This window comes from Triturus cristatus, chromosome 9, assembly GCF_964204655.1.
Source record: "Triturus cristatus chromosome 9, aTriCri1.1, whole genome shotgun sequence".
NCBI classification, from domain to species: Eukaryota; Metazoa; Chordata; class Amphibia; order Caudata; family Salamandridae; genus Triturus; species Triturus cristatus.
In genome coordinates, this window is record NC_140592.1 from 1275157903 (window position 1) to 1275168354 (window position 10452).

Consider the following 10452-nt stretch of genomic DNA (forward strand, 5'->3'; position numbering starts at 1 on the left):
CTCTCTTTTGGATAACATAGTTCTTTAAACATAGGATGTTAGATATGATTTGGGATTAGGTTGACTTGACCCTCCAGACATCTGTCGCCACATGTAGAGCTAAATGTCAAGTCCCCTTCACCCCCTAGTTGCACGTCAATCACACGTCATGCTGCTGTGCGCGCATTTCTGCCAAGTATTTCTGCTGACATTGCGAAATTCCTTCATGGAACCACCCCATTATGACGTCACACCTGATGACGTTCTTTAGTTACACCCAGTTACGCCTACTTTTGCTACGCATGTATCTTTTATCTTCACTGTCAATTGTTACGCCTCCTGCATTTGCTTCACTGTAATGTCTATTGTATAAAAGTGTTTACTTATCGATAAAGTACGTACTTCACTTCCTGGACCTCCGTGGTGATGGAACTTGGAGTCACCGATTCGAATCGTCCATTGGAATAAAGCCCATTCCGAACCTCTAATACCACGGATTCTGCCTCTTATTTTACTGAGCTATTTTTATTATGTTTCCGTATCAAATTAAGTCCCGGTAATTAAATTATTTACCACACCACGTCCGAGCCGCTCCGAGACCAGCACTCAAGGTCTGGCGCAGAGCCTTCCCGTACCTGGCTGGTACTAAGACTGTCCCGCTACCCTATCCCTCCAAAGACATTGAGACTCTTATCGGATCCCTCGATCCCACTGTAAATATTGAACGTACTACTATTGATAAAGAACCACGTTAAGCAACTGATACGGAGTCCTGTGTGGTGGTATTACTGGGCCTAGTACGATCATAGGAGAAGGACCTCCCCTAGGGGCCTTCTCAGCGGCGCTCGGCTATAACTTTGAGGTAGGAAGGTGCCCTGGAGTAGTCTCCCCGACTCCCCGGTGGTCCTCCCTCCAACATTTGGTGGCCAGCGACGGGATCCGAGCCAGACACAATCGTACAGGCAAGTAACGCACCCACTACCTAACCAGACGGAAAAAGAAAAGAGAACCATGGACGGCCAAGAAGCAACCGTGGCCGCAACCTTCCAGCCGGAAAGGCTGGAAGAATACACCCACAAAGAACTGAAACAATTCTGCAAGGACAAAGGGATCCCAACCACAGGATTGGGCACCAAGGAAGAAATGCAGACAGCCCTGAAAGCCTGGGCAGAACCCGAGACCACTCCACCCCGAGCCGAAGGGATCTCGGCCCGGGACGGAAACCTGCCGACCCCAACCCCGACAGATGGGGGGCGAAACGTCCTAGAAGCCAGCCTTTCCCACGAAGAAATGCGAGAACGGGAGAGGGTCCGGACACACGAAATGGACCTCGCCCGACTCGGGCTGGACGGTGAGCTCCTACTGGCGGAGAAGAAAATAGCCTTGGAGCAACTGCGGCTGCAAGAGGAAATCGAGGAAAAAAAAACGACATCGGGAACTAGAGGAGAGACGGCTAACCCTCGAGCACGAGAGGAGCCTCAAGGAACTTGAGCTAAAATCCAAAACGGGGGAGACCAGCACCCCCGGATCCCGGGACGCTCTGCCACTGACCGAGCCAAAGGTTCATATCCCCAAGGATGTCGTCAGGGAGTACTATAAAAATGACGACATCCAGCAATGGTTCCGAGCATACGAAGTAGCCATGACCTCCCATCGGGTACCCCGGAAGGATTGGGGTGCCGGCCTATGGGGGAGGTTCCTCAGCGAGGGCCGGGATACCCTGCTTCAACTCCCCGACGCGGTGATGACATCATACAACCACATGAAAGAAGCCCTACTCACACGCTACGGACTATCAGCCGAGATGTACCGGCAGCGCTTCCGGGACTGCAAGAAGCTCCCCGGTACCACGTGGGTCGAATACGTGGACTTCTTCAGCCGAGCCTTTGAAGGATGGATAAAAGGGAGCAAGGTCACCTCCTACAATGAGCTGTTCGACCTCATTGTCTGGGAGCACCTCGCCAACAACTGCTTTGTTGAACTAAGGCAACACCTCCTGGACAGTAAACTGACCGAGCCCCGGAAGCTCGCCGCCGAAGCCGACCGATGGGTCAACACCTGGGTCCCCCGGAACCCCGTGGGGGACTACCAACGGAGTACCACGGGACCTCCCCACCAACGAGGTGGAGGAGGGGGGTCCCACCGCAGTCGGGAATTCCCGGCCGGGCCGCCCAGAAGCCCACCACGAGGCCAAGCCACCAACCACACGTCCCCGACCCTGGGCCGAAGGGGGACCCCTATCGCACGGCCTGGACCCCGACCGACAGTGACCTGCTTCGGCTGCCAGCAGACCGGCCACTATGCGAGCGACCCGGCCTGCCCCGTGAACCGACGGAACGGGACCGCTGGGCCCCCTCCCCGACAAATAGCCGCCGCAGCCCTGGGGGAAGGAGAAGACGAGGAGGAAAACCACGACGGCGGGTCCCCCGAGTGGGAACCAGCTGCCATGTCGCTCGTATGCCTGGGCTCCTGAGAAATGGTGCCCCGAGCTGCCATCCCAAGCAACACCCAGAAGTACCAGCAGTGGGTCACCATCAATGGACGACGGGCCGAAGCCCTCCGGGACACTGGGGCCAGTGTGACCGCTGTCCGCTGCCACCTGGTGACCCCCGAACAAATCCTGCCACATGTCCTATGCCCTGTCCGGACCGCGGACAACACCAAGAGCATGTGCCGGATGGCCAGGATCCCCTTCGAGTGGGGAGGAGTGTCCGGCACCCTAAAAGTAACTGTCCGCGACTACGCCCCAGTGGACTGCCTCCTGGGGAATGACCTAGAGAGCTCCCCCTGGGCCCAGGTGGAACGCCGAGAGCATCTGGGGATGCTAGGGCTGCCCGAGTGGGCCTGCGCCACCACCCGGTCCATGACCGCCCAACCAGCCGCTGCCATGGCCCCCGACAAGCCAACGGGCCCCGAACTACCACCCTCCTCCGGCACGGAGGAACCTGACGATGAGGCCGGGCCATCCGAACTTTCTCCCGACGAGGCCGCCTCCCTCAGCGAGATCCCCGAGCTGGCCCAGTGGCGCCACGACGGGGGCCCCACCCGCGAACAATTCCAGCAAGAGCAGAAGGCCTGCCCGTCCCTCGAGGGGGCCCGACAGCAAGCGGCCGCCCAGGCCACGGGGGACCCCACGGGAACCCACTGGGTCTATTGGGACAATGACTTATTGTATAGCGAGCAGAAAGTCGCCGAACTGGGGGCCGGCCGGGTGTTGGTGGTTCCCCTCCGATTCCGAGAGTTCCTCCTGAACCTGGCGCATGACGTGCCCCTCGCCGGACACCTCGGGCGGGACAAAACTTACAGCCGCCTAGTGACCCATTTCTATTGGCCCCGAATGAGAAGAGACGTGGACCATCACTGCCGGTCCTGCCCGACCTGCCAGGCTAGCGGGAAGACTGGGGGTCGAGTGAAAGCCCCCCTCCAACCATTTCCAGCCGTCCACACCCCGTTCGAACGAGTGGGGATCGACATCGTGGGGCCCCTCGACCCCCGAACCGCCCTGGGACACCGCTTCATCCTGGTACTGGTCGACCACGCCACCCGATACCCCGAGGCCATCCCACTCCGCACCGTGACAGCTCCAGTGGTGGGCCGGGCCCTGATGGGCATCTTCTCCAGGGTGGGGTTCCCCCGAGAAGTGGTGAGCGACAGGGGTACGAACTTTATTTCAAAGTACATGAGATACCTCTGGCAACAATGTGGGGTCACCTACAAATTCACCACCCCTTACCACCCCCAGGGGAACGGACTGGTCGAGCGGTTCAACAGAACCCTGAAGGGGATGATCAAGGGCCTGGAAGAGCCCCTGAGGAGGAGATGGGATGTCCTGCTGCCCTGCCTCCTGTTCGCCTATCGAGAGGTACCACAGAAATCCCTGGGCTTCAGCCCCTTCGAACTATTGTATGGGCACCCCGTCCGAGGGCCCCTCAGCCTGGTCAAGGAGGGCTGGGAGGCGCACGTCAAAGATGCCCCCCCCCCCCGACGTCTACCGGTACCTCCTGACCCTGCGGAACCAGACTTGGAAGTTCCGGGCCCTGGCAGAAGCCAACCTCGAAGCCAGCCAAGAAGACATGAAACGCTGGTATGACGAAAATGCCTCAACCATCGAGTTCGAGCCGGGCCAGCAAGTCTGGGTCATGTCACCCGTGGACCCCTGCGCCCTGCAGGACAAGTGGACCGGGCCCTTCAAGGTGGTTGAGAGGAAGAGCCCCGTCACCTACCTGGTCGACATGGAGTCCCCAAGGAACCCCCTCCGGGTCCTACACGCCAACCGGCTCAAGCCCCACTTTGCCCGAACTGAACTAAGCCTGCTGCTGGCTACCGACGATGGGGGCGAAAGTGACTCCGAGCCCCTACCAGACCTCCTGGGTCCTCGGGCCAAGACGGCTCCTTGGAGGGCGTCCGCCTCTCCGCCACCCTGACACCAGAACAGCGCCATGACTGCCAGAAGCTGCTGCAACCCTTCGCTGCCCTCTTCTCTCTCATGCCCGGGGTGACCCCCTGGTGCGTCCACGACGTGGATACCGGGGACAGCCCCCCTGTGCGACACCGCGCCTACCGAGTACCTGACCGAGTCCGAGCCTGCATACAGACCGAGGTCTCCAAGATGCTCGCCCTCGGAGTCATCGAACCCTCAGACAGCCCGTGGGCCAGCCCGGTGGTCTTGGTGCCGAAGGCCGCCGCCCCCGGCACTGCCCCGGAACTCAGATTTTGTGTAGATTACCGGGGCCTGAACGCAGTCACCAAGACCGATGCCCACCCCTTGCCACGGGCAGACGAGCTGATCGATCGCTTAGGGGCCGCCCGCTACCTAAGCACCTTTGATCTCACCGCTGGGTACTGGCAGATCAAGCTCACTCCCGGCGCCCAGGAACGATCCGCCTTTTCCACCCCCGATGGGCACTACCACTTTCGGGTAATGCCCTTCGGTATGAAGAACGCCCCAGCGACCTTTCAGAGGCTGGTGAACAAGGTCCTGGCCGGGCTAGAAGCCTTCAGCGCGGCCTACCTCGACGACATTGCCGTCTTCAGCGACCACTGGGCCGCGCACCTAGGACACCTCGGGGAAGTCCTGGCCGTTCTCCAAAGAGCCGGGCTCACAATTAAGGCCAGCAAATGCCAGATCGGTCAAGGATCTGTGACTGGGCCACCAGGTGGGGAGTGGCCAAGTGGCGCCCCTCCAGTTAAAGGTCGATGCCATCCAGGCGTGGGAGCCCCCCGCAACCCAACCCGCTGTCCGGGCCTTCTTAGGCCTCACAGGCTACTACCGACGATTCATTAAGGATTATGGCAGCATTGTGGGCCCCCTTACGGAGCTCACTTCCAAGAAACAGCCCAAGGCGGTGCACTGGACGCCCCGCTGTCAGACCGCTTTTGAGGCCCTCAAGACGGCCATGTGCGCTGCCCCTGTGCTACAGGCCCCTGACTACAGCAAGGAATTTGTGGTCCAGACCGATGCCTCGGAGTACGGGGTCGGGGCGGTCCTCTCCCAGATGGACGCCGAGGGCCTCGACCGACCTGTGGCCTTTATCAGCCGCCGACTGCTGCCACAAGAACAGAGGTGGAGCACCATCGAGCGAGAAGCCTTCGCTGTGGTATGGGCTCTCAAGAAGCTCCGGCCCTACCTTTTCGGCACCCACTTCAGGGTCCAAACTGACCACCGGCCCTTGCGGTAGCTCATGCAAATGCGGGGCGAGAACCCCAAGTTGTTGCGATGGTCCATCTCGCTGCAAGGGATGGACTTCACCGTGGAACACCGGCCCGGCAACGACCACGCCAATGCTGACGGCCTGTGCAGATTCTTCCGCCTCGGCGAGGAGAACCCCCAAGGAGATGGGTGACTGTCCCTGCCTTCAGCTGGGGGGGACGCGTGTTGGAGCCGGCCTCGTGGCGTGGTCCTGTTCCCCCTCGCTAAGCCGCACGAGGTCCCATGTACCTCGGGGCTCCTCCATTTTGGATTGTACATGACTCTACGTAACCACCTACGTGACCCCGCTCCACCCGGCCTCGGTCCCAGCGAGGCCCGACATCGAGGCGCCAACCCCTGGCCCGGGGGATACCACGTGAGCCCTTCCCACTCCCGGCGGAGGGCAGTATCGATGGGACCCCCAACCGTCCTTCCACACCTAGGTGCGATCGCCCCACAGCTCTCTGGGGCCTGGCGCCTCTCCTGCTGGGCGTCTGGCCGCTCCCTACCCGGCCTCTCCGCCCCCCCCCCGGGCGCAAGGGTCCGGACATCAAAGGGCTCCAGTCCAATATCTGGGGCGACCCGACAACAAGACAACAGTTGTATCCTGGAGTCAAGAGCCCTGCTGATCGGATCGCGGCTGACCCTACGGAAGAAGACTCATCCTGAACCCACACTCGGAGCCCTGCTGACGACGTCGCGGCTCCACCGTGCTTAAAGACCTTCACGAACCTTTGGGGCCCTGCTGACGCTGTCGCGGCCCGACCTTGTTGAAACTTACTATCAGAGCCCAGCTGACCTCGTCACGGCTCGACAGAAGCGGACCTACCAACGGAGCCCTGCTGACTGTGTCGCGGCTCGACCCAAGCGTAACTACCACCCGAGCCCTGCAGACGCCGTCGCGGCTCTCCACGTCCGAGCCGCTCCGAGACCAGCACTCAAGGTCTGGCGCAGAGCCTTCCCGTACCTGGCTGGTACTAAGACTGTCCCGCTACCCTATCCCTCCAAAGACATTGAGACTCTTACCGGATCCCTCGATCCCACTGTAAATATTGAACGTACTACTATTGATAAAGAACCACGTTAAGCAACTGATACGGAGTCCTGTGTGGTGGTATTACTGGGCCTAGTACGATCATAGGAGAAGGACCTCCCCTAGGAGGCTTCTCAGCGGCGCTCGGCTATAACTTTGCGGTAGGAAGGTGCCCCGGAGTAGTCTCCCCGACTCCCCGGTGGTCCTCCCTCCAACAGTCGCACACTGCTCCACCTACCAAGCGTGTTCCCCCAATGAATGTGGTCCCTGAGGTCAGCGTCGGCGGGTACGCCTATGCCCGAGTCATGAATGCAAGTATGAGTAGCGTGTGCCATCCCTGGACACGTGTTTCGAGGTAGTTGCCTCTCGTCAGCAGGGAGTAGGAAAGTGTGTAGGGTTGCTGTGTAAGCTGCTAAAATCGTTATCAGGTAAATACCTCTCGTAGCGCGCAGGTGCGTAACCATGAGCCCGTCGACTCCACCGGCTCAAGGGAGCCTGAAAATAAAGTTACGTCTAATTGGTCGCACACTGCTCCACCTACCAAGCGCGTTCCCCCAATGAATGTGGTCCCTGAGGTCAGCGTCGGCGGGTACGCCTATGCCCGAGTCATGAATGCAAGTATGAGTAGCGTGTGCCATCCCTGGACACGTGTTTCGAGGTAGTTGCCTCTCGTCAGCAGGGAGTAGGAAAGTGTGTGGGGTTGCTGTGTAAGCCCTTCTTTGATGTTCATGTCACCTCATTAGAGCACCTATCCCTGGGCCCAGTGACTGCCAGAGTGCTCCTTATTCATGCATGAGAGCAGTCAGATATTGTGAGCTGTTAAGTCCTTCTTTGATGTTCATGTCAACTTATTATAGCACCTATCCCTGGGCCCAGGGGCCAAGGAGCCAAGATGGCCGACCGGTGAGGCGCTCCTGCCAGGAGCTCCCGACCAGGCATCGCCTTTCTGGTGATTTCCCCCCATCTCTGCCATTCTCCCGAGATCCTCCTTCTCACCTGAGGTCCTGCTGTTCAGCGGGCCTCATTGCGCTGATTCCCCCGCTTGCGAACTCGTGATGCGTCGAGGAAGACGGGCTCGAGGCTTTCCCCCCTTGAAACCGAGCTAGTGTGGCCAGTGCCCAGTAGTGGCCGGCTCGGGTCATCAGCAATTATCTCCAGAGGCTTCCTACCCATGCGGGTCATCTGTGGTTGTCTCTGAGGCTTCCCGGGCCCTCCGAGGTCCAGTGACGGAGATGGGGACCTGTTACGGGTCGTGGTTGCAGCAGCCGGAGCGGACTGGGACCCCTGAGTGGCGAGGTGACGAGAGGCGGACAGCCATTTTGCCCAGGGGAGTCCCCGGAGTCCACATGGTTCACAGCAGTGTGAGGACCCCTGATGAGGCCTGCCACATCTTCGCTCTGGGAGTATGGAGGGCAGATGCTACTCACCAGGTCTTTGTGGCGCCAATCTCGAGAGGCGGCAGGATTGAGAAACGGGCAATCCCGGCTGCCCGACTCAAAGATGGCGGCTCCTTTGGGATGAAGATGCGGGTCGTGAGCCGGCTCTCCTCTCTTCTGTCTGGTGAGAGACTCCAACCCCGCACCTCTCGAGCACTGCAATATTTACCGCCGTGCTCTTCTGAAGGAAGGATCGCACCTGAGGAATGGGTGATCACGGCTGCCTGATTCCAAGATGGCGGCTCCTTGGGACAGAGATGCGGGTCGGGAGCCGGCTCACCGCTCTACTGCTTGTTAAGAGGCGCCTTCCCGAGCGGCTGCTGCCCTAAAAAGAGGGCCTCTCAATGACTCTCAATTTTCTATTTAAGGTACCGTTTTTAGGTCTCGTGACCTGCGTTGCACTGCGCAGCAGTGCTTGCGCAGGCAAGAGTCCTTTTGTCCGGGTTTTGAAAATCAACCTGGAAAATGCACACGCTCGTGCGTGTGATTTTACCTTTGCGGCCTGCTATTGGCCTTTCTGTACGTGCTCTTTTGTAAAATAGCCACCAATAGGCCAGAGGCGGGCGCATAACTCCGCCCCTGGCCTATTGGTGTCTATTACGCACTTTTCCTGCCATATGGTTTCAATTATCGTGCCCAGACACGGGAGCGATAACTGAAAGCATATGGGCGCGCGCACCACTCGCGGCTTTGTTTTTCACAAAGGCGATCGCTTTCGCGATCGCCTTTCTTTTCCCTCCCCTTTGCCCCCTTGTTTTAAGTTGACAGGCCAGGGCTCAGCCCAACACTCCCTGCACCAGGCGGGTTACTGCAGTTCACGGTGTCTGAGGTTACTGTCGGGCACCGACTTTCCCACCATCTGCAGCAGCTCGGGTGCATCTAAAGTGAACAACGCTAATCACCTCCCCTCTCACGAAGGCCATGTCCCCTACTGCCCCTCTACAGAGCTTTCCATCTGTCCCATGTCATATCTCTCTCATTGTGCTATATATAGGCATCTCCCTGGCCTGCTCTAGAGCATCAACTCACTCCCATCTCCCTCACCTCCGTGACCCCGTTACACACTTTCTCTCACTGCCTATTCACAAAGCTCCCCGAAGCCCCATCTATAAAGGGCGTATGTATACATGCTTGCGGAGTCATCCCAGCACTCGTTGTTTAACACACGCTCAGAGACGATAGCAGAATAGGAGAGGGCACATGGGAGGATTTAGGGTGGACAGAATCACTCTGACACGCGTGTGCAGGCACACCTATTTATGTGTAATCACAGTAGCGCGTGCCAACCAGAAGTACTTGTGCATTTGCAGGTGCTTGCGTTCATATACTTTGTAAGGCGCGCCGCTACCTATAGGGGCGTGTTTCTCGGCGCTTAGTCTAGATGGGGACTGACACAGGAACACTCACAAGACACAAAGAGAGGCGTCGAGTGCTTACACACTTGTGCCCCGCTGGCACAAACCGCATACGCTGAGCACCGCTTACTGGCAGACATATCTTTTGGGGCGGTAATTCCACATGAGGAGACACGGGAGTCAGGCTGTGGGCTCAGGCCACCCCAGTCTGCTTCTTCGTCTCCGGACAGGATGGTTTCTTGGCTGGGGTGGTCTACTCTCCGTAACCATGACAGATTCCTTGTGACCACTTCTTGCCCCTGCTTGGCAGTGACCATGTTACCATTCACGTATGAGACTGTCCAAGTGCCTGGTTGGAAGGGCGTCTGAAATTTCCATCCAGGCCGTCGATCTCGTATCAACACAAGATCCTCAGGTAGGAGATGCCAAGACTTGGCACGCTGTTTCAGGCTGATGCGGTCATTGGTCTGGGTGCACCTGGCCTGGGTAACTGCTGGTTCATACCGCATCGGCGTACACTGGCTGGACACAGGGATGGTGTCCCACTGATGTCTGTTTACATTGTGAGGTGCAGTGTGGCGCTCCTCAGTATTCTTCCAGGAATTGGTGCAGGCCCCTCTGCCACTGTGATCGGCAGTGCTTTGTTCAGTGTATGTATAAAGCGTTCGGCTTCGCCATTGGCCCAGGGCCACTGTGGGGTGCTGTGGTGATGTCTTATGCCGGGGGATGTGTGCAGGTCCCTGAAGCCAGCCCCTTGAAACGGTAGTCTGTTGTCGGTCTATATCTCTTGAGGGAGTCCCAATAAAGCATAAGACTTCTCCAGCACCAGGGAAACATTTGTGAATGTTGCAATGCAATAGGTCTCACATTACTGAATCTTTGAGCTGCTATTGGTGTTGCATTATTATAAGCAATGCCAACAGCTCAAACTTTAATAATGCGAGACCTATTACATTGAAA